At 42.0% G+C, this 24,301-nt stretch overlaps 1 pseudogene; it reads left to right on the forward strand.

Annotated features, from left to right (window-relative positions):
* The first annotated feature begins 16,177 nt into the window (after nt 1-16,177).
* LOC139392532 (uncharacterized) lies at nt 16,178-23,627 on the forward strand (annotated as a pseudogene).
* Nucleotides 23,628-24,301: the final 674 nt, after the last annotated feature.

The raw sequence follows: 24,301 nt of genomic DNA on the forward strand, positions 1-24,301 counted from the left end.
TACACAAGCAGTGGACACTGGATGCGTTCGTAAATTCGCTCTGGCTATCTACTCCGATTTCAGAGGACTCTTGTCTGAGTGTTTGAGAGCTCAGAACATCTGATGAATTTATGAATGCTCAACACCCGTTGAATTTGGCTGGTGTCAGTAAACATCGGTATAAAAGCGTAATTAAATTGTTGCTAGCAGCACAGTTAGTCAACAAGGCTCTGGATAACATGAAAACTATCTAACCAGCTATGCTAGGGCGAGTAAAATGGTCAGAGAGAGGTGTTTTCTCATTTGTGTCTGGAAGTGGCTGGCAAGCTAGCCAAAGTTAGACAGTTAGCTTGGGTGCTTGACTGACGTTCTGCGCTTGGACCAACCCTACTCCTTGGCCAGAGCATCCACTGTGCGCTCTAAACACTCCAAGAGCAAAATACTCAGAATTTCTGAATGGACAATTGGACAACGCTCTGAATATACTAACTTCCAAAGCACTCTCTGAGCGCACTCTGGCACTCCAGATTGAATTTATGAACACACCTAAAGTCGTAAAATGTCTAGCTAGTAATTTATTAGGCTAACAAGCTAGCAAGAGGTTGCATAGCAATAGCATCAACTTCCGGTAGACAGGCGTAGCGCTAGTATGCTATCAGTTATCAAGCCGCAAGTATTTTGCGGAAGAATCATTGCCACAGTTATACATTGCTACCTGCGAAAGAGTCACGAGAAGCTGGCAAATGTGTCTTACTTTTCTACTGATCGATCAGAACGTCGGCGCCATACCTAAGCTTGACAGTCCACTATAAAGATGAAGAATGGACATTTCAGACTTCATACTTCCCGTTGACCATACGGGTGAAATAATAGCCCAGGGTCTCAGATGCACTGGCATCGTGGAAGCTAAGCGAAGCCAGACGGGTGTGCATGACAACCGACAGCGGGGATAAAAGCACTGCGCTTGAACAAGTGGACCCGCCTTCAAGTGCTTTGGACACAGGCTTCACCTCGCCATCGGTAAGTGTACTATTGGATAATAAAAATGCGTTCCAAAAAATGAATCTTCAGACCAGCTGTAATCTTTTTTTAACCTTTAGTTTTTTGTGATTGTGATTCAACTAATCCAATAGCAAATTAACCACAGGCATGTTTAAATAATAACAACAATATGGACAAAATGTCACTGATTTAAATACATTTTCAATCAAAACTATGAAATATGTAAACATACACACGGCCTATGCAAACTGCTACAATGGTCAAACATTCCTAAACAATAGCATTGATCAGTGTTTGTGTGTTCCTTCTTGTGTATACATGCATAATTTTATGCAGGGTGAAAAGTTTTTGCCAATATGTTTTCTTTGTCAAATAGGAATTAGGTTTATCAGGAAATGTTACATCATGATGTGTGGGAATTCTGTCTTTGTCACATTGCTGAAAATGGTGCTATTCTAAATATCCTTTCATTGTTTATTTTTTATTCTTTTTTATTTTACAGAGAATGATGTGAAATACCCTCAGATTGACCATGCAATCGGGTGATATGCAAGAAGGTTGTCAGTAGCTTCTCCAGCTGCAAGAAGAGGAGAGATATGTTTTTGGTACAGGCTGAGCTACCCACTCACCAGCTCATCACAGTGGCCCCAACCAGGTGGGGTTCAAGACAGAAGATGGTTGAACGAGTCCTGGAGCAGGAGAAGGCCATAGCCCCAGTTTCTGGCCTCAGAGAAGAAAAGCAGGCACCTGGTGCCTAGCTGGCAGGATAGATGTTTTGGAGTCAGTAACTAAAAAGATTGGTATTGGAGCTCCAGTCTCTGCTAGCTGAGAAAGCACATCTCAGCCTGGCACAGCTGTGCGCATGCACCAAGAAGAAGAAGCTGAACCTGTGGCTAAGAAGAGCAAGAAAACACTTGCAAGCTTCTTCAAGAAGACAGTGCCTCTGATGGGGTCATGATAGGGCTGCACCAAATGTTTGATGTATTATAATAATTGATTATAATATGTTGTATTAATAGAAGGGGAGGGGCTATGGGACTCCTCCTCCTCTACATTTATAGGGTCCTAGACTACAGATGAAAAGATGTCACAAAGCATGCCTCAAGCCAGAGTCAGTAGACAGGCTTGTGTTCCTCTCCAGAAACCTATAGGAGCAAAGTAAAATAACATTGTTTTGTATGATAGCAATTTAGTATGTATTATTTTGCAAATTTTCAGGGATACATGAGGCATGTTTCCATTCTTATTTAAAAAATGGTATGTACAATGATGACAGCCTGGCAAGTTGTGTTGTTAATTTGTTTGTTTTGTACATATAGGCTTAGTGGCATTGTTTATTTCTTCATTTTAATAAAGAAAACACTTATTTGAAGTATGTCTTTGTCTTTTTTTGTTTGTTTCGACAGAACAAGAAAAATGGAGATTAATATATATCGTAAATTGTCCAAATTTCTGAAAAATATAGAGGTTACTTTTACGCCATTATCGTCCAGCCCTAGTCAACCCCCCCTCTCCCCTTGCCTCCAGAACAGCCTGCATTTTTCGGGGCATGGCTTCTACAAGTTGTAAACGCTCTATGGGGATGTTGGTCCATGCTGACGCGATGGCATCATGCAGTTACTGCAGATTGGACGGCGGTACACCACTGCCACCAGCCTGTACCGTTGACACCATGCAGGATAGGTCTATGGACTCATGCTGCTTACGCCAAGTCCTGACTCTGCCATCAGCAGCAATTGTCCAGTGTTGGTGATCACGTGCCCACTGGAGCCGCTTCTTCTTGTTTTTATTTGATAGGAGTGGAACCCGGTGTGGTTGTCTATTGCAATTGACCATCCATGACAAGGATCGACAAGTTGTGCATTCCGAGAAGCTGTTCTGTACACCACTGTTGTACTGCACCATTATTTGTCTGTTTGTGGCCCCCTGTTAGCTTGCACGACTCTTGCTATTATCCTTCGACCTCTCTCATCAACGAGCTGTTTTCACCCACAGGACTGGATACTGGATGTTTTTTATTTGTCGCACCATTCTCAGGATATCCTAGACACAGGAGGGTCACCGTATACTGGATCCAGTGTGCTTGGCACTGATGATCATATCACGCTCAAAGTCACTTAGGTCACTCGTTTTGCCCATTCTAGTGTTTAATCAAACAGTAACTGATTGCCTCAATGGCTGTCCACCTGCTTTATGTAGCAATCCATTGGCACGTGACTCACTGTCTGTAAGAGCGATCCATTTTCATGAACGGGTGGTGTACCTAAAACTGGCTGGTGAGTGTACATGGAAAATAGGAATGAACTCTTTATGGCTGGGGGGGCAGTATTGAGTAAATTGGATGAATAAGGTGCCTAAAGTAAACGGCCTGCTCCTCAGTCTCAGTTTCTAATATATGCATTTTATTATTAGTGTTGGATAGAAAACACTCTAAAGTTTCTAAAACTGTTTGAATGATGTCTGTGAGTATAACAGAACTCCTATTGGCAGGCAAAATCCTGAGTTGAAATCAAAACAGGAAGTCAGAAATCTAAGCTTGTATGTATTCACCAGAGTCCCCAATGAAATCCCCTTGAGACATTAATGATGTTGCACTGCCTCCTAGGTGTTCCACTAGATGTCAACCATCAATATAAATTATAATGAGGCTTCTATGTTGTTGAGGGAGTGAATGAGAGCAGAATATATCAGATGTCCATCAAGCAGCCATTTTGTGATCGCGCTTTTTCCTCATGATAGTCACTTCAAATCAAATCAAATCAAATTTATTTATATAGCCCTTCGTACATCAGCTGATATCTCAAAGTGCTGTACAGAAACCCAGCCTAAAACCCCAAACAGCAAGCAATGCAGGTGTAGAAGCACGGTGGCTAGGAAAAACTCCCTAGAAAGGCCAAAACCTAGGAAGAAACCTAGAGAGGAACCAGGCTATGTGGGGTGGCCAGTCCTCTTCTGGCTGTGCCGGGTGGAGATTATAACAAAACATGGTCAAGATGTTCAAATGTTCATAGATGACCAGCATGGTCGAATAATAATAAGGCAGAATAGTTGAAACTGGAGCAGCAGCACAGTCAGGTGGACTGGGGACAGCAAGGAGTCATCATGTCAGGTATTCCTGGGGCATGGTCCTAGGGCTCAGGTCCTCCGAGAGAGAGAAAGAAAGAGAGAATTAGAGAGAGCATATGTGGGATGGCCAGTCCTCTTCTGGCTGTGCCGGGTGGAGATTATAACAGAACATGGCCAAGATGTTCAAATGTTCATAAATGACCAGCATGGTCGAATAATAATAAGGCAGAACAGTTGAAACTGGAGCAGCAGCACAGCCAGGTGGACTGGGGACAGCAAGGAGTCATCATGTCAGGTAGTCCTGGGGCATGGTCCTAGGGCTCAGGTCCTCCGAGAGAGAGAAGGAGAGAATTAGAGAACGCACACTTAGATTCACACAGGACACCGAATAGGACAGGAGAAGTACTCCAGATATAACAAACTGACCCTAGCCCCCCGACACAAACTACTGCAGCATAAATACTGGAGGCTGAGACAGGAGGGGTCAGGAGACACTGTGGCCCACTCCGAGGACACCCCCGGACAGGGCCAAACAGGAAGGATATAACCCCAACCACTTTGCCAAAGCACAGCCCCCACACCACTAGAGGGATATCTTCAACCACCAACTTACCATCCTGAGACAAGGCTGAGTATAGCCCACAAAGACCTCCGCCACGGCACAACCCAAGGGGGGGGGGGGGGCAACCCAGACAGGATGACCACATCAGTGACTCAACCCACTCAGGTGACGCACCCCCTCCAGGGACGGCATGAGAGAGCCCCAGTAAAGCCAGTGACTCAGCCCCTGTAATAGGGTTAGAGGCAGAGAATCCCAGTGGAAAGAGGGGAACCGGCCAGGCAGAGACAGCAAGGGCGGTTCGTTGCTCCAGAGCCTTTCCGTTCACCCTCCCACTCCTGGGCCAGACTACACTCAATCATATGACCCACTGAAGAGATGAGTCTTCAGTAGAGACTTAAAGGTTGAGACCGAGTTTGCGTCTCTGACATGGGTAGGCAGACCGTTCCATAAAAATGGAGCTCTATAGGAGAAAGCCCTGCCTCCAGCTGTTTGCTTAAAAATTCTAGGGACAATTAGGAGGCCTGCGTCTTGTGACCGTAGCGTACGTGTAGGTATGTACGGCAGGACCAAATCAGAGAGATAGGTAGGAGCAAGCCCATGTAATGCTTTGTAGGTTAGCAGTAAAACCTTGAAATCAGCCCTTGCTTTGACAGGAAGCCAGTGTAGAGAGGCTAGCACTGGAGTAATATGATCAAATTTTTTGGTTCTAGTCAGGATTCTAGCAGCCGTATTTAGCACTAACTGAAGTTTATTTAGTGCTTTATCCGGGTAGCCGGAAAGTAGAGCATTGCAGTAGTCTAACCTGGAAGTGACAAAAGCATGGATTAATTTTTCTGCATCATTTTTGGACAGAAAGTTTCTGATTTTTGCAATGTTACGTAGATGGAAAAAAGCTGTCCGGTCTTGATATGTTCTTCAAAAGAGAGATCAGGGTCCAGAGTAACGCCGAGGTCCTTCACAGTTTTATTTGAGACGACTGTACAACCATTAAGATTAATTGTCAGATTCAACAGAAGATCTCTTTGTTTCTTGGGACCTAGAACAAGCATCTCTGTTTTGTCCGAGTTTAAAAGTAGAAAGTTTGCAGCCATCCACTTCCTTATGTCTGAAACACATTCTTCTAGCAAGGGCAATTTTGGGGCTTCACCATGTTTAATTGAAATGTACAGCTGTGTGTCATCCGCATAGCAGTGAAAGTTAACATTATGTTTTCGAATAACATCCCCAAGAGGTAAAATATATAGTGAAAACAATAGTGGTCCTAAAACGGAACCCTGAGGAACACCGAAATGTACAGTTGATTTGTCAGAGGACAAACCATTCACAGAGACAAACTGATATCTTTCCGACAGATAAGATCTAAACCAGGCCAGAACTTGTCCGTGTAGACCAATTTGGGTTTCCAATCTCTCCAAAAGAATGTGGTGATCGATGGTATCAAAAGCATATCAACTTGGTATCAACTTGCCTTCCATTGCTCACGAAGACCAGAAGGAATACTCCGGTTGGAACTTTATTGAAGCTATATGTTAAAAACATCCTAATGATTGATTCTGTACTTAGTTTGAAATGTTTCTTTGACCGGTAATATCACTTTTTGAAGTTTTTGTCCGATATAATGCTGACCAGAATTAGCGTTTGGATATGTCTACCAAATGCGCTAACAGAAGAAAGTATTTGGACATAAATAACGGACATTTTCGAACAAAACAAACATTTATTGTGGACCTGGGATTCCTGGAGTGCTTTCTGATGTAGATCATCAAAGGTAAGGGAATATTTATCATGTAATATCTTGTTTATGTTGACGCCATCTTTGCGGCTGTGGTGTTTTTACTTTTGAGCGCCGTCTCAGATTATTGCATGCGTTTCTTTTTCCGTAAAGTTTTTTTGAAATCTGACACAGCGGTTGCATTAACTTCTTGAGCATACTTGAGACGCAGACGTCTCAAGTATGCCCCTGGAAATGCAAATGCGCTACGCTAAATGCTAAATGTACTCGTTACAACTCAATCTTTGATCAAAATTCACAAGCAGGGTATTGAATTAAAGCTACACTCGTTGTGAACCTAGCCAGCAAGTCAGATTTTTAAAATGCTTTTCGGCGAAAGCATCAGAAGCTATTATCTGATAGCATGCACCCCCCAAAATGCCAGCACGACACGTAAACAACAGATTTTGCGGTAGCCGGCGCTACCCAAAACGCAGAAATAAAATATAAAACATTCATTACCTTTGACGAGCTTCTTTCTTGGCACTCCTATATGCCCCATAAACATCACTATTGGGTCTTTTTTTCGTTTAAATCGGTCCATATATACCCAAAATAGCTTTGTATGGGAGCTGTGTCATTCAGAAAAAATCATTGTTTTTAAACGCTGCGTAATTTTTTAAAATTAATAAAGTCGACGATAAACTTTCACAAAACACTTCGAAATCCTTTTGTAATCCAACTTTAGGTATTAGTAAACGTTTATAATCTATCAAAATGATTACAGGGCGATGTCTTTTCAATAGGTCTTCACTTGCAAAAACAATGGCTTCTAATATCTTCCTCAACTGCATCCGGGTGAAGACTGGGAAACTGGAGGTCAGATAGAAGGATTTTCCAACAATTAATTCAATTGAAAATGAGGACAATGGCGCCATCGTGCGGAATTTGTATGAATTTCAGGCAGATCGCCATTAAATTCTGTTCTCTTTTAACAATTGGTGGAAGTGACTTATGGAAATTATTTTTAGCTTTCAGAGAGCAGTTTTTCTTGCGTTTTTCAATGAAACACACGATCTGTTATAGTCACAGCCGTGATTTAACCAGTTTTATAAACTTCAGAGTGTTTTCTATCCACACATACTAATCATATGCATATACTATATTCCTGGCATGAGTAGCAGGACGCTGAAAAGTTGCGCGATTTTTAACAGAATTTTCGAAAAAGGAGGGGGTAGAAGTAAGAGGTTTTAAGGAAAGGTTTATCTTTAATTCCATTTGTATAACTTGTATTATCATCTACATTTATGATGAGTATTTCTGTTGAATGATGTGGCTATGCAAAATCACTTGATGTTTTTGGAAGTGAGAAGAACACTTTCATTTTCGGTTCGGGTTCCTCAAATAATTTAGTGGTTTTCCGATTTTCGGTTCTGTTCCCTGAACCGGTTCCAACCCTTGCTGAAAAGAAACTGAGGAATGCCTTGACAGGATTTAAATACAAACTAAAGGTGTGAAGGAGCTTCTCAGTGCATTCCTGACAATTAGTGACAAGTTTGTGGCATAGAGTGTGAGTCAACAGGGGAAATCAACTTGGTTGATCAAGTTCATCTCAGAAGTAAGCTGCTCCAATCAGGGCATTTGTACAGCCACCAACCAGCTGCATGGGACCGTACTGGACACGATTCACATTACCATATCTCCATAAATAATTGGTACATACAGCCCAATGGTGGCTTAAAATGTTTGAGATGGTGTGGAGAACATAATAAAATGACCAAGTATGTCTTACATATGTTTCCTTTAAATTTTATGCAGAAATGTGATAGAAATGTCCCCTAAAATTACTGTTCTGTAATTTTAATTGGCCAAAACCTCATTAGTAAGTGGTATTTTAAGCCAAATTGCTCAATTGAGTGGGTAAAATTTCAGCATGCTCTTAAATATTGTGTGATATCTGTGGAATAGAATTATATATACAGTACCAGTAAAAGGTTTGGCGATACCAACTCATTCCAGGGTTTTTCTTTGTTTTTGCTATTTTCTACATTGAATGCCAAGAATGTCATCCCACCGAAATCGGTCCCTCTCCTTGTTCGGGGGGCGTTCGGCGGTCGACGTCACCGGCCTTCTAGCCACCGCCAATCCACTTTTCATTTTCCATTTGTTTTGTCTATGTCTTACACACCTGGTTTCACTCACCCAATTACCTGTTTATTATTTAACCCTCTGTTCCCCATGTTTGGTTGTGAGTGATTGTTTGTTGTATTGTGGTCTGTATTGTGGTTCTGGATTTATTCTTGTATTTTGATGACTTTGAGTAAAGTTACTTTTATTTACTCATATCTGCTGTCCTACGCCTGACTCCTCTGCACCAGCTACACATAGACCCTTACAGAATTATTCTACAATGTAGAAAATAGTACAAATAAAGAAAAACCCTGGAATGAGTAGGTGCCCAAACTTTTGACTGGTACTGTATGTCTAGCTTTCTAACCAGGATATCCATGCTGTTGTTGTCCCCAGGTGCAACGGAAGACAGGCAGGTGAAGATGAGACAGAAAATTTGTTTTTCTCCACTGTCAGGAGGCCTGTGACCAGGAGGACAAGGACAGTTGGAGAGGAGCTGTACATCAATTTGCCTAGGCTGTGTATCTGTCCTTGATTGCCACACACACATCCACCTTGGTTTGTCTAACAGTGTTATGTGTGACGCCAACCACGTAAATGATCCAAACTGATGAAAATAAATGTAAATAGTCTCTCTTGCCTTTGTACCCCCTGTGCCAGGAGGCAGTTGTATAAGCTTGTTTCTCCCAGCTCTAAGATATCGCACCAGCTATAACTGTCATAGTGAATGTTCGGAATCAACTTTTAGCAGTACTGTATCAGTCATTTTACAGTATTTTTTTTCCTTCTGTATCATTCTGTGACAAGGATGAACAGTGTCTTAGATGACATTTGTTCAGTTTTAATTTTATACCTTCATTTGTGTACTCCTGTTTGTGTTTTATTGTGCATGTGCAAAGGCACCTCTGCAGAAGATGAAAAAACAACAAGCTATGAAGTGAAGATTAAATCAAGTATTTGGTCCATTTTGCTGCCATGTATTGTGTTTTGAGATTTAAAATGAAGAGTATTATACAGAAAATAATATATTTTCAACTAATTAAATTCGTTTTTTGGCCTTGTGCAGAGGAGAATGCAATTTCTTAATATATTTTCCAGTCTGTTTAAACAAAATATTCTATATGAAATGTGTTTCCTTCATATTCCTCTGTGGAACATGGAAGCTCTGCCAGGGGTATTGGTCATGCTGCATGATGGCTGTGTCCCAAATAAAATGTGCTTCATAAACAACAGATGTAGACTAACAGTGAACTGCTTACTTACAGGTCCCTAAAGATAATAAAACATAAATGTAGTGACATGAGGAATATATACACAATGAACAATGAGTAAAAATAACATGGCTATATACAGGGAGTACCAGTACCGAGTCGATGGGCAGGGGTACGAGGTAATCGGAGTAGATGTACAGTACTGTACATATCAGTAGGTGTATAGGGACTAGGCAACAGGATAGATAAGACAGTAGCAGCAGCGTATGTGGTGAGTGTGTCTGGTGTCCATATGCATGTGTGCGCATGTTGTGTGTGTGTGTGTGTGTGTGTGTTGGGGTGTCATTGTAAGTGTGTGAGAGTTAGTGCAAAAAAGGGTATATGCAGGCAGTCCGTGTAGCCATTTGATTAGCTATTTAGCAGTCTTATGGCTAGGGGGTAGATGCTGTTCAGTGTCCTGTTGGTTCACAGACTTGGTGCACTGGTACCACTTGCTTTGCGGTAGCAGAGAGAACAGTCTATGGCTTGGGTGGGCACTGTCGTGCCCTCTTCACAACTGTGTGTGTGGACGATGTTAATTCCTTAGTGATGTGGACACTGAGGAACTTGAAGTTCTCAAACCGCTCCACTACAGCCCCATCGATGTGGATGGGGGTGTGCTCTCCCCTCCGTTTCTTATAGCCATGTCTTTTGTCTTGCTAACGCTGAGGTAGAGGTTGTCCTGGCACCACACTGTCAGGTCTCTGTCAAAAGTAGTGCACTAAATATATATTTTTTAAATTAAACCTTTATTTAACTAGGCAAGTCAGTTTAAGAACAAATTCTTATTTACAATGACAGCCTACAGCGGCCAAACCTAGACAACACTGGGCCAATTGTGCACTGCCCTATGGGACTCTCAATCATGGCTGGTTGTGATACAGCCTGGATTCGAACCAGGGTGTCTGTAGTGACGCCTCTAGCACTGAGATACAGTGTCTTAGACCGCTGCGCCACTCGGGAGTCCAATATATAAGGATTAGGGTGTGTTTGTCAAAAGTAGTGCACTGAGTATATAAAACATTAAGAACTCTTTCCATGTCACTACAGATCCTGGTTCGATACCGGCCTGTGTCGCAGCCGGCCACAATCAGGAGACCCATGAGGCGACACACAATTGACCCAGCGTCGTCTGGGTTAGGGGAGGGTTTGGCCGGCCAGGATGTTCTTGTCCCATTGCGCTGTAGCGACTCCTGTGGAGCATGCACACTGACGCGGTAACTTGTTAAATCCACTTCAATCAGTGTAGATGAAAGGGAGGAGACAGGTTTTAAAATGATTTTTCTAAAGCCTTGAGACGATTGATATGAATTGTGTATGTGTACCATTCAGAGGATGAATGGACAAGACAAGATTTTAAGTGCCTTTGAACAGGGGGGGGTATGGTAGTAGGTGCCAGACTCACCGGTTTGTGTCAAGAACTGCAACGATACTGGATTTTGTTACGCTCAATAGTTTCCCGTGTGTATCAAGAATAGTCCACCACTCAAAGGACATTCAGCCAACTTCACACAACTGTGGGAAGCATTGGACTCAAAATGAGCCAGCATCCCTGTGGAACGCTTTCGACACCTTGTAGAGTCCATGCCCTGACGAATTGAGGCTGTTCTGAGGGCAAAATATTAATAAAGTGTTCCCACTCAATATTAAGAAAGTGTTCCTAATGTTTGGCATACTCAGGGTATATAGGGTGCAATTTGGGAAGCAACCTGTTCTGAATACTTACCACATCACTGAAATTACAAGGGACACAACATGTAATCACTGCCCCAGTTGAACATAAACTAACACCCAAATATCCCAGAATGCGCATGGCACAAATTCTGGGACATCTTAATGGAGTGTCCTTAATCTGCCAGGTATATGTTATAATCTGGTGGTAGTAAATGGTAATCCCAGCCCAACTGGTTCATGGAAAAGCACCTTTGTGTATAATAGCAGTGATTTGTTTATTGTTCCTGTAGTATTGTGATGATTGTGCATTCAGACCATGCTCCTTTGAACAGTTTTGTCTGACAGGACATGTGAGCACCCAGTTAACAAAGTTCCCCCAACTTTAGAGAACATTCCTTTAAGAGTCTCATTAGGTCATTAACTATGTTTTCATAGGAATGTTCCCCTGATGTGCAAGGAATGTTTCCAAGAGACCACCCCCTCAATGTCAATTAGAATTGACCTAGAACGTGGTTACCATGTTTTCAGAATTTAAGATATTAATGTTCTGGACACGTTTCAGTGGAATGTTGCAAGAACATTCATGTGTCCAGATTTCTGTGGGTCATGAGAATAATCCATCAACATCCCACCAACAATACGCAGAACATCGTCACTGTATGTGTGTGTATTGTGTGTTGGTCATGTGAGATAGCTGACCAATGGCAATCATGGATTAGACGCCGCCAGTATGATTTGGTCGCGGACTGAATGGTAGTTGAATTAGTTAGCATTTTTAGCTAACCTGAACCTTTGTTTTAACCTGCTACGGAAACTCAATTCTGACATAAACTGTACCCCATCTAGTCAAAACAGGTTAGAACGCCAATTTATTTCAGCATTTATCAACAAAGCCTTCCTATTTGTCCATCTTGCTGTTGTTGCTGACATGTAACCGAAACGAAAAATTGTCAGACAGAAGAATATACGGTAAATATGATGCATGTTAAATTGTTATAACGTTGCCGATTGAACGGGATACAAATTTGAGTATGCTACACGAAGAACTGTGTATATATAGCTTTTCGTAGGGTAAGGGTACATCAATGTAGTCAACCCAGATCTAAAAGATTGATATTTGTTTTTTTTTTACTAGGCAAGTCAGTTAAGAACAAATTCTTATTTTCAATGACGGCCTAGGAACAGTAGGTTAACTGCCTGTTCAGGGGCAGCAACCTTTCGGTTACTAGTCCAACGCTCTAACCACTAGGCTACCCTGCCGCCCCAGTGTTATCAGCCTAATAGAAGTAAAATAATCTGTTTGTAAATACTGTATGGGGAAATTCCACGTTAACAGAGTGACACTGAGACTCAGATTTTTCTGCTCAGATGCAACGTTTGGTAACAGAATGATGGCACAAACCTTCATTCTGTTACTAAACTTTATATCTGCCCTGTACAAGTAAATATGGTTTTGTACAATATTCAGTGAACATTGTTAAATGTAGTCCTGCATATAGTTGTGTGGTTTGTTTAACTTTGCACTCCTTGGTTTTTGTTTTAAAGTGAGAAATCTGAATCTTATTCACTCTGTTACAGGAATTGCCCTATGGAACTCTAGGGACCATAGTCAATCGTTGGGTAATGAGTCACCAACTGTCTCTATCTAAGTGGCATGCTTCACTGAAAAACCGGTTCTGTTGTGGTTTATGAGACTTAGTATTGTGCTCTCCTTCTTCCAGTGATTTAGCCATTGATATAGCTTTTAGTCCAGGACTAGGCTTAATGTGTCCAGGAGACCTGCCCTTATAGCACAGGTGGTAGATGTTGTGCATGTTCCCTATAACTGTTTGATTGCTCAAGCCCTGCTCTGGCTGTTCCTCTTTAATCGCTACTCTGCAGAGGAAGTAACACTAGCTGACTGTGAAAGGCCTTGTATCGTCATTAACCTAACTGACTCGCATTGCACAGCAGAAAGCCTTTAGTAACTGCTGAGATTTAAAGTTCAGTAGGCTGTGTCTGTTCAAATCATAGAGATCGATGGAGGGCGCATCTTTATATCTGTGCCATTATAGAATCTGTGACAGTTTGGGCAGTGCCATTGAGGCTACAACACAGGAATCCCCACCCAGTTGACTACTTTCACTACTTTAAAATGGTGGAAGCATGGCGGAAGCACTCAATGGCGCTGCCCATGCTAAAATAGCCTTTTGGCCACCAGAGGCCTCATTCTCTATGGTTCAAATAATGAAACATTTGATTCTGAGTGAAATATTGCGTCATATTTGGAACTGTATGTATTGAGAGTTGGTGTTGAATGATTAGTTCATCTTGTGCACATTTGCGGCTGAAAGTCGAATTACAGTATAGGCCGACAGATGGAGGGGAAAGGACAGCGATGAAGGGTCTAGCCAGTTTCAGAAAGTTCCTTCACAACAGTGTGTGTCAGCATAGTGCTCATGGTGAAAACTGATTCTGCTGGTAGTGGCAACCTACTAGATTTGGATGATATAGGGTTGATGATTGGCTCAACAGCCTAGAAGTAAACCTCAGTTGATGACAGCTCATTGTTTACAGTTAAAGTCGGAAGTTTACATACACCTTAGTCAAATAGATTTAAACTCAGTTTTTCACAATTCCTGACATTTAATCCTAGTAAAATTCCCTTGTTTAGGTCAGTTAGATCACCACATTATTTTAAGAATGTGAAATGTCAGAATAATAATAGAGAGAATTATTTCTTTCAGCTTTTATTTCTTTCATCACATTCCCAGTGGGTCAGAAGTTCACATACACTCAATTAGTATTTGGTAGCATAGCCTTTAAATTGTTTAACTTGGGTCAAACGTTCCGGGTAGCCTTCCACAAGCTTCCCACAGTATGTTGGGTGAATTTTGGCCCATTCCTCCTGACAGAGCTGGTGTAACTGAGTCAGGTTTGTAGGCCTCCTTGCTCACACACACCTTTTCAGTTCTGCCAACACATTTTCTAAAGGATTGAGGTCAGGGTTTTGTGATGGCCACTCCAATACCTTGACTTTGTTGTCCTTAAGCCAATTTGCCACAATTTTGGAAGTATGTTTGGGGTCATTGTCCATTTGGAAGACCCATTTGCAACCCAGCTTTAACTTCCTGACTGATGTCTTGAGATGTTGTTTCAATATATCCACATAATTTTCTGTCCTCATGATGCCATCTATTTTGTGAAGTGCACCAGTCCCTCCTGTAGCAAAGCACCCCCACAACATGATGCTGCCACCCCCGTGCTTCACGGTTGGGATGGTGTTCTTCAGCTTGCAAGCCTCCCCTTTTTCCTCCAAACATAACGATGATCATTATGGCCAAACAGTTCTATTTTTGTTTCATCAGACCAGAGGACATTTCTCAAAAAAGTATGATCTTTGTCCCCATGTGCAGTTGCAAACCGAAGTCTGGCTTTTTTATGGCGGTTTTGGAGCAGTGGCTTCCTCCTTGCTGAGCGGCCTTTCAGGTTATGTCGATATAGGAATCTGTTTACTGTGGATATAGATTTGTACCTGTTTCCTCCAGTATCTTCACAAGGTCCTTTGCTGTTCACTTTTTGCACCAAAGTACATTCATCTCTAGGAGACAGAACGCGCCTCCTTCCTGAGCGGTATGACAGCTGCGTGGTCCCATGGTGTTTATACTTGCGTACTATTGTTTGTACAGATGAATGTGGTATCTTCAGTTGTTTTGAAATTGCTCCCAAGGATGAACCAGACTTGTGGAGGTCTAAAAAAAAAATCTCTGCGTTCTTGGCTGATTTCTTTTGATTTTCCCATGATGTCAAGCAAAGAGGCACTGAGTTTGAAGGTAGACCTTGAAATACATCCACAGGTACACCTCCAATTGACTCAAATGATGTCATTTAGCTTTTCAGAAGCTTTTAAAGCCGTGACATCATTTTCCAAGCTGTTTAAAGGCACAGTCAACTTAGTGTATGTAAACTTCTGACCCACTGGAAAAATTACTTGTGTCATGCACAAAGTAGATGTCCTAACCGACTTCCCAAAATTATAGTTTGTTAACAAGAAATTTGTGGATGGTTGAAAAACGAGTTTTAATGACTCCAATCTAAGTGTATGTAAACCTCCGACCTCAACTGTATATATTTTTTTTATTGTATTATTATAATTGTGTGTGTATATGTATTTATTTATTATTATGTGTATATTTATTATATATATATTCTAATTAGCAACTCATTCTGAAACACTGAGGAATGTAACAATTTCATTAATTACAAACTACATGACCCTCCCTTGGATTATATTTTTTTTAAATACTAAAACCTCCAGTTACCGTTCTGTACATTTCGGTCTGTCCCTAATGACATTAGGATCCTCTCTTTTGGTTATCCTTTAGCCTTACTTGACCTCTAGCAATCATGCTAAATCTGCTGTGATGTTGCTGGGTTTGACATCTGTACTGACATTGTAATTCTCACACCGATCATTATATTGAATACTTTTGTTCATCATGTAGGAACATTAAAAGGCCAGGGTTGTGTTCTTTAGGAACAAAATGGCAGAAAATGTTTTGAAATGGAACAACAACCTGTCCTGAGCTAAAAGGCCAAGGTCTTGTTTTGTACACACAACAGATTTTGGGGGTGGAAATGGGTCAAGGGACTACCTGTCCTGAACTTAGCCCATAAAACCACTGGTTATGTCCCAAATGGCATCTATTTCGGGAATAGGAGCACCATTTGGGATGCAGCCTCTGCCTTGAAAATCCAACCCGTTGTTATCGTCTTCCCTGTAGCTGTGCGGCTGAGGTGGGCTGAATTTATGAGCGAGCCTGGATGACTGTGATGGAGGACGCTGCCACTCGGCTGGAGAGGGAGCATGTTCACAGCGTCTATGAGAAGATTGCTCCCTATTTTAACGACAGCCGCGACAAGGCCTGGCCCAAGGTGCGCCAGTTCCTACTGGAGCATGAGCCTGGCAGTATCATCGCTGACGTGGGTATGTACGCTACTGTGTCTGTTCTACTACTGATGGACATGCATTAAGTGGGTATGTGTCTGGCTTTTTACTGGCCTCTGTCTGTCTTACCACTATCTGTTGTTGCCCGAGTTTAATTGAAACGAACAAAAAGGCCAATAACCTTAGGCAGAGTATGTTTTCTACCTGCTATTGATTGATTTCTTGATGCAATGTTTCGTTGTCATCAAGCAAATCGTTTTTTTTTTGTTTTACGCATGCAGTCAGCTACTGTAAGATGTTGTGATATCCTTCATTTCACGCTAAGGAATTGGTTTTCACACTCGAAAGTACCAGTCATTCTGATTCTGAGGCCTTGCTTCAAGTCATGATGTCAATGTCAAAACACAAGTAGCACACCAAAAGTAGTGCCATTTTGTATTGGCCTCATGCATGTCTTTCTTCTGGTTGACATCTAGGCTGCATCCTGATTCTCCGCCATTCTCCCAAAGGGTGCATATGCACATGCACATTTCCAGTCAGGGATAAACCATGGTGGAAACTCCCTACAGCCAATGTTTACACCAATCCAATTCTTTGAAATCCATTATGGCAAGTGCACACTTTGGGAGAAGGGTAGAGAACTGGGACCTGGTGTTTGTTGTTGATTGTCTGCCATCATCCACATCACAGGCTGTGGCAATGGCAAGTACCTGCACGTCAATGGCAGTGTGTTCAAGCTGGGCTGTGACGTGTGTCTCCCCCTTGTGGACCCAGCTCGGAGCCAGGGCCACGAGGTTCAGCTGTGTGACTGCCTCAGGCTGCCCTACAGGGACAGCTGCTTTTACGGCGTCCTTTCCATCCCAGGTAGGCCTATACTTCACTCAACATGGGAGGGTAGTGGTCTAGCGGTTAGTGTGTCTAACCCCAGTTCAATCAAAATGGGTTTGAATCCGGCAAACAAGCTTGCATTCTAACTCGCACTCCTGCTACCATTACTGTCTTATTTTCACTGTCCCCCCACTCTCTCCTCGGGCGTAACCCTACAATGTTTGCGTATCGGAAGTGCCTGGATAGGTGTTATCAGTGACTTGGGATGAAAGAAGTGCAGGAGCTGTCTTTTTCCAAGTCGGTCCATTAGACTATTGTATGCTCACTGAAGTTCTCAAATTACATTATGCTATAGAGACCTCTGATTATTCATTGTTAAGGGTTTATACCCATTTTCCATGACTTCTCCATGACTTTGAACTACATGTTTATGACTATTATTATAGCCTACATGTAAGAGTAAGTATTATTGACACTGGAAGGCTGCTGTGTCTGATCCCATGTAGGCCACCATCTCCTGCAATTGTGCCCTTGATCAAGGCACTTAACCCCCCACAAAGTAGAACTGCACTGTTAATCACATGTTGTCATCCCTCCATCTGGAGAGCTCCTGGGTGTGCAGGCTTGGCTTTTGATCCAAGTCTGATCATCAGGGTCCTGTTGAGCAGCTGATGTTTAGGTTACAATGTGGTAAGACCAGGGCTGGAACAAAAGCCTGCAAACCCAGTAGCTATCCTGGAGGATGGTTGCCACGCTTGATATAAATAAAGTATTGCAACATTACAACCAAATACTTTTGTCTTTTTTTAAATGATTCCTTCATTCAATGAATCAGTGCTCAAACAAATAAGCTTTGAAGTAGCCTACCTTATCTAATTAGACATGTTTATATAGCCTGCAGTATAAGGCTAAAACATTCATGTTTCAGGGGAGATCTTTGCACATCAAGGTATTTGTCAATTAGGCTATTCTTAGACCTTTTTTTAACGTTGTTGCAATTACATGGCTTACAATAACCCAGCTTTACAATGATGCAGATTTTTTTAGTCCAGGATTCCCCAACTGGCGGCCCAAGTTTGCCGAGCAAAAAAAAATAAATTATACATTTTTTAAATTCCTTTCATTGTTGGATATAAAAGATTGTAAAAACACCAGTTATTTAAATGTTGGAAATCTGTTCCCAAGTATTCCCACACATAATAAAGATACAAATGGAAGCAAGGTTTGAAATTATAATGTTTTTGTCATATCTGTTTGGGATTATTCTACAAATTATATGTAATTATGTTCTGGCCCCCCGACCATCCTCTCACAAAAAAAACGGCCCCGGCTAAATCTATTTGATCCCTGATTTAGGCTATCTACAGTGCCGTTGGAAAGGTGACAACAACATGAATGCTTTGTTAGCTAGTTAACTGTAGCAGTTTCTTACTAGTTATTCTAATTGGCTAGCTAGAGGCTTTTTTACCCGAAATTGATCAATTGAAAGTGTGAGTTCACAACTCCTGAGACATGGTTAAGAAAGATTGTTTTGAACACTGACATAAACCTTTTTGGTTATAACAAGACAGATCTTCCAAAGGTGGTGGAGTTGCAATCTTTACAAAGGAACACCTTCCTTGCTTGGTTGTCTCCACCAAGTCTGTGATCGATTTGGTGTTTGGAGCCACACTGGCTTTGCAAACCTGAGTTGTCTAACCAAGGCAGCAACGAGACACCAAAGTACGGCTGGGCACTTACAAGCAATGGTGCTTTTGAAAACTTTTGGGGACACCCGAGTGGATCTACAGCTCAACGAACAAGCGCACAGGGCAACGAAGCTGCACAATGAAAAGGTATTGTACTCTTCCCCTGCAAGTCTCTGTATAAAAATGTCAATTTCAAGGTGACGCAATGCCTGGTTATACTGCGTTTCTGTCTAAATGTATAGTGTCTAGAGCCATGGCATCATAATGATGGTAATAAGAGGTGGATTAATTCGGGTGGGACTGTGTAAGACTTCACTGAAGGCCCAGGCCCCAGAACCGCGGCACGCTACTGGATTTAGATGACCATCCTACCCATGCTAGACTACGGAGAAGTAATTTATAGATCGGCAGGTAAGGGTTCTCTCGAGTGGCTAGATGTTCTTTACCATTCGGCCATCAGATTTGCCACCAATGCTCCTTGTAGGTCACTTCCCTGCACTCTATACTACTCTGTGAACTGGTCATCCCTGTATACCCGTCGGAAGACCCACTGGTTGATACTTATTTATAAAACCCTCTCAGGCCTCACTCCCCCCTATCTGAGATATCTACTGCAGCCCTCATCCTGCACATACAACACTGTTCTGACAGTAACATTCTGTTAAAGGTCCCCAAAGCGCACACATCCCTGGGTCGCGCCTCTTTTCAGTTCGCTGCAACTAGCGACTGGAACGAGCTGCAACAAACACTCTTCATTCAAAGACTCAATCATGGACTGACGGTTGTGGCTGCTTCGCATGTATTGTTGTCACTACCTTCTTTCCCTTTGTGCTGTTGTTTTGTGCTGCTGCCATGTTGTGTTGCTGCCATGCTATGCTGTTGTCTTAGGTCTCTCTTTATGTAGTGTTGTGTGTTTTGTCCTATATTTAAATGTTTTATCCCAGCCCCCGTCCCCACAGGAGGTCTTTTGCCTTTTGGTAGGCCGTCATTGTAAATAAGAATTTCATCTTAACTGACTTGCCTAGTTAACTAAAGGTTCAATAAAAAAATGTATACCTGTTGCTGAAATGTCGCGCCTTCTCCTCTGGCAGTGGCCCACTGGCACACACGGACCTGCACTGAAAGGTCTTTACGATAATGGCTGATATGTAGATTTTTAAGTGGTTGATAATGTTTAAGTGTGCATTCATGAATTACATTTTTTTAAATTATGAAACTAATTTATTGACTTTACAAACACTAATTTGACAATTTGGAACATGCTCATGCTCATTCAGGCTGGCACATTTTCAATCTTTGCAATCTCAAAGCCTACTGTCACGTAGATTCACAGACTAGCGGCAAATAAACTTGAGCAAAACGGAATCAGGAAATTAATGCCCACTCTCCATTGCTATTCAATGCAGATCCTGACTTCATTCCTCTTTGATCAACCTTTTTTGCCTTAGTGTGTGAATCTGGGCCAGTGATGAGCTTCTTTGTTTTACAGAAGAACTGCTGAACCGTTACTCAAAAAACGTAGAAGTGCCAGTACGGCGCTCCGGCTGGTAGGGGTGGTATCCAGACGATATCCCTATTTGGTAAAAGACCAAGTCCATATTATGGCAAGAACAGCTTAAATAAGCAAAAATAAACAACAGTCCATCATTCCTTTAAGACACAAAGGTCAGCCAATCTGGAAAATCTTGAGAATTTTTAAAGTTTATTCAAGGGCAGTCGCAAAAACCATCAAGCGCTATGATGAAACTGGGTCCGCCACAGGAAAGGAAGACCCAGAGTTACCTCTGCTGCAGATGATACGTTCATTAGAGTTAACCGCACCTCAGATTGCAGCCCAAATAAATGCTTCACAGAGTTTAAGTAACAGACACATCTCAACATCAACTGTTCAGAGGAGACTGTGTGAATCAGGTCTTCATGGTCAAATTGCTGCAAAGAAACCACTACTAAAGGACACCAATAAGAAGAGACTTGCTTGGGCCAAGAAATACGAGCAATGGACGTTAGACCGATGGAAATCTGTCCTTTGGTCTGATGAGTCCAAATTTGAGATTTTTGGTTCCAAATGCTGTGTCTTTGTGAGTGAACGAATGATCTCCACATGTGTGGTTCCTACCGTGAAGCATTGAGGAGGAGTTGTGATGGTGTGCTTTGCTGGTGACACTGACTGATTTATTTAGAATTCAAGACACACTTAACCAGCACGGCTACCACAGCATTCTGAAGCGATCCGCCATCCCATCTCATTATGTTTTTCAACAGGACAATGAACCAAAACACACCTCCAGGCTGTGTAAGGGCTATTTGACAAAGAAGGAGAGTGATGGAGTGCTGCATCAGATGAACTGGCCTCCACAGTCACCTGACCTCCCACCCAACTGAGATGGTTTGGGATGATTTGGACTGCAGAGTGAAGGAAAAGCAGCCAACAAGTGGTCAGTATATGTGGGAACTTCTTCAAGACTGTTGGGAAAGTATTCCAGGTGAAGCTGGTTGAGAGAATGCCAAGAGTGTGAAAAGCTGTCATCATGGCAAAGGGTGGCTATATATATTTTGATTTGTTTAACTCTTTTTGGTTACTACATGTGTGTTATTTCATAGTTTTGATGTCTTCACTATTATTCTACAATTTAGAAAATAGTAAAAACAAAGGATCCCTTGAATAAGTAGGTTTCAACTTTTAACTGGTACTGTACATTTTGGGATTTTTAAGTGAATGATGTGTGTGTTCGCATGACTCTTACTTCTACCCCCTCCTTTTTCGAACATTCTGTTAAAAATCGCGCAACTTTTCAGCGTCCTGCTACTCATGCCAGGAATATAGTATATGCATATGATTAGTATGTGTGGATAGAAAACACTCTGAAGTTTATAAAACTGGTTAAATCACGGCTGTGACTATAACAGATCGTGTGTTTCATTGAAAAACGCAAGAAAAACTGCTCTCTGAAAGCTAAAAATAATTTCCATAAGTCACTTCCACGAATTGTTAAAAGAATTGCAATTCATACAAATTCCACACGATGTCGCCATTGTCGTCATTTTCAATTGAATTAATTGTTGGAAAATCCATCTATCTGGCATCCATTTTCCCAGTCTTCACCCGGATGTTGTTAATGAAGACATTAGCAGCCATTGATTTGCAAGCGAAGACCTATTGAATATACATCGCCCTGTAATCATTTTGATAGATTATAAATGTTTACTAATACCTAAAGTTGGATTACAAAAGGATTTCGAAGTGTTTTGTGAAAGTTTATCGTCGACTTTTTTAATTTAAAAAAATGACGCAGCGTTTAAAAACTATGTTTTTTTCTGAATGACACAGCTTCCATACAAAGCTATTTTGGGTATATATGGACCGATTTAAACGAAAAAAAGACCCAATAGTGATGTTTATGGGGCATATAGGAGTGCCAAGAAAGAAGCTCGTCAAAGGTAATGAATGTTTTATATTTTATTTCTGCGTTTTGGGTAGCGCCGGCTACCGCAAAATCTGTTGTTTACGTGTCGTGCTGGCATTTTGGGGGGGTGCATGCTATCAGATAATAGCTTCTCATGCTTTCGCCGAAAAGCATTTTAAAAATCTGACTTGCTGGCTAGGTTCACAACGAGTGTAGCTTTAATTCAATACCCTGCTTGTGAATTTTGATCAAGGATTGAGTTGTAACGAGTACATTTAGCATTTAGCGTAGCGCATTTGCATTTCCAGGTGCATACTTGAGACGTCTGCGTCTCAAGTATGGTCAAGAAGTTAATCTGTCTTAACCCATCACCCATTATATTTATCAACTGGTTTTACTCCATTGTTTGTTTACAAACACTGTACATCTTCACAACATGGTTAAAAATCTTTTTGATCTAATTTCAGTCAGTCCTTGCAACCATAGCTCTGTCTGAATTACATTTCTCCAGCTCCATCCCTCTGCTGTTTTACCCAAAAAAGTGTCTGGTGCCATTTTGTTTGAATCACAGATTGCTCATTTAACAAACTGTTCATGTTCAGTGCTTCACTTCAAATCAAAGTGGTTGAGTGACATGAATGAAATTATGAAATCAAGGCAGGTTACCAGGTGACATGAGATAAGCACTTCCTGGCACAGCCGCCCTAGTTGCCTAGGCAGCTGGGTCACCAAGGTAACAAGAGTTTGTTTGGGAAATAATCAATGGTTTTATTGCAAGGTAAAGTGGTGTCTAATTACCAATGCTGTGAGTAGGCAGGTATTTGGGTGCTCATTTGCCCTAGGACAGTATTAATAAACACTGGCCCTTCAGTGGCCTCGGGTGGTAGAACAGTTGCTGCCACTGCCTTCAGAGCACATGTATAACGGTGTTGGTGTGGGTTTAAATCCAGTCCATCAGGGTTGGCGTCAATTCAGGAAGAAGAGATGGCCTGCAGTCCCCAGCAGTGCCAGAGGCTGTGGTTCTTCTCACGCTCCCTGGACTCAGTCTTTGACTTTGGCAGTCTGACCATCTCCAGGGCCAACGACAACCACTCCCCCTCCACAGAGAAGACCAGTGTCTCTACCGCCTTGGTCCAGGGGTGTGGCTGACTTGGTCACCTCCTACCAGATGGAGGGACCAGGGCGGCCAGGGGAGAGGGAAGCAGGCCCACCAGGAGACCTCAAACAGGACAGCAGTCAGAGCCCCCAGGACAGTGAAGGGGAGCCAGAGGCTGCCTCTTGTCTGCGCTATTACCACGTGTTCCGGGAGGGCGAGCTGGCGGAGCCCTAACCCTAACCCTTACTCCTGCTTCGACCATGCCAACTGGTGCGTGGTGGCCGAGAAGGTCCAGGTCTGGAAGATATGACTTGGTTTTAATATGTTTGATTTGTATTTTTTATAATTTATTAATTTTGCACCTCAAATGTGCAACACTTTTTTAAAGATATTTTGAATGTACTGTTCACATTCTTACGGTGTTTTAAGAGTTACTGTGTTTCGCAAATTTAATAGCACCTAATAAGCAGTATCCAGAGGGCCAGGATACTGCGTCCCAAATGGCACCCAAATGACTGCGTCCCAAATGGCACTCTATTCCCAAGACTTCTATCCTCAGTTCCAATGCTGCTATCGATGGACCACCAATAACAATCAATGAAAAATGTCTGCTAAGGATCTGCGTCATTTCAGTTTTCCCCTCCAAACTTTTGCTCTTCTGTTTTTAGCCACAACCCTTGAGACCATTAGTGGTGGAATGGGTCTCTCATATATGCAAATTCAGCCTGTATTTGTCTTCAAATGTTCCGCAATATACAAGGGGAATCAACCTAGCAGCAACTTTCTGTGATGTGTTGGTATCCCTTTCTATGGACCACCTGTGTATAATGGGTCATGTTCTAAGGAGCCTTGTGCTGTTATTGAGAATGCTTAAGGCAAGTGCTATAATTTCAATACTGTCTGTGTGATTTGTGTTAATATTTTGTCCAGCTGAACTAATAATTTTTTGGTCAAATGAACAGACACATCCTAGATGATACTGTG

The sequence above is a fragment of the Oncorhynchus clarkii genome, chromosome 33, assembly GCF_045791955.1.
Source record: "Oncorhynchus clarkii lewisi isolate Uvic-CL-2024 chromosome 33, UVic_Ocla_1.0, whole genome shotgun sequence".
Lineage (NCBI taxonomy): Eukaryota > Metazoa > Chordata > Actinopteri > Salmoniformes > Salmonidae > Oncorhynchus > Oncorhynchus clarkii.